The following is a 392-nucleotide window of genomic DNA, read 5'->3' as shown; positions in this document are numbered from 1 at the left end:
CAGACGTGAGAAGTTCCAGTTAGGAGAATGGAAGAGAGCTGGCTGTATCCTCCACTGTGCCATCCCTGGCTTGACTGTTAACTTGGTGGACCCAAGCCCCCGGCCAGTTTTCCCTAGACTTGGAACTGGCAGGATGCCCACTGCTGTTTTCAGATGCTTCCTCTCCCCCTCTGCATTTGCCTCAATGGGCCCTTCTCTTTCCCAGCTTTATGTACATATATATATACATATATATATGTATATGACAATAAAACCTTGTTCATATTAATCTGCTTCTGTGTATGTGTCTTTACTCACTGACTCAGCTGTAGAGGAAGAACTGACATATGTGAGTGGTGATGTGTGAGCCAGACTTAAGACACCAACATTTTGTGTCCCAGTGACTGGGATGT

The sequence above is a fragment of the Physeter macrocephalus genome, unplaced genomic scaffold (assembly GCF_002837175.3).
Source record: "Physeter macrocephalus isolate SW-GA unplaced genomic scaffold, ASM283717v5 random_2757, whole genome shotgun sequence".
Lineage (NCBI taxonomy): Eukaryota > Metazoa > Chordata > Mammalia > Artiodactyla > Physeteridae > Physeter > Physeter macrocephalus.
This window is presented reverse-complemented; position numbering follows the sequence as displayed.